Genomic DNA, 619 nt, shown 5'->3' with positions numbered 1-619 from the left:
AGCACTTCATTATTTTAATTCGTATCTGGAGCAGTTCCAAATGCAAGGCCTCTACAACCAATCCAAATCTAAGCCTTAGTAATTTCATTTTATAACTGATTCCCTTTGTGTTGAAATGATAAACTAAATCACTTGTTTCATTGAATGAAAATGTCAAAAACAAAACTTCCATGTTTGCGTTCCCGATTGTTTGCCATGAAAACCCTGACTACAAAAATATCAATATTTCCTCAAGCGCAGTGTCCACACACACACATGAAAAATGAAAATGTTATACGTTATCATCACAGACATATAAATATGTATACGTATGTGTGCGTGTGTGTGTGTGTGTGTGTGTGTGTATGCACGCGTGTATAATGTACACATGTATACACACATGTTTGAACACACACACACACATACATATTATATATATATATATATATATATATATATATATATATATATATATATATACATATGTGTGTGTGTGTGTGTGTGTGTGTGTATTGACACATTTGTATATATACATATAAGTACACACACACGCACATATCTATCTATCTATCTATCTACACACACACACACACACACACACACACACACACACACACACACACACACACACACACACATA

This window comes from Penaeus chinensis, chromosome 42 (assembly GCF_019202785.1).
Source record: "Penaeus chinensis breed Huanghai No. 1 chromosome 42, ASM1920278v2, whole genome shotgun sequence".
Lineage (NCBI taxonomy): Eukaryota > Metazoa > Arthropoda > Malacostraca > Decapoda > Penaeidae > Penaeus > Penaeus chinensis.
This window is presented reverse-complemented; position numbering follows the sequence as displayed.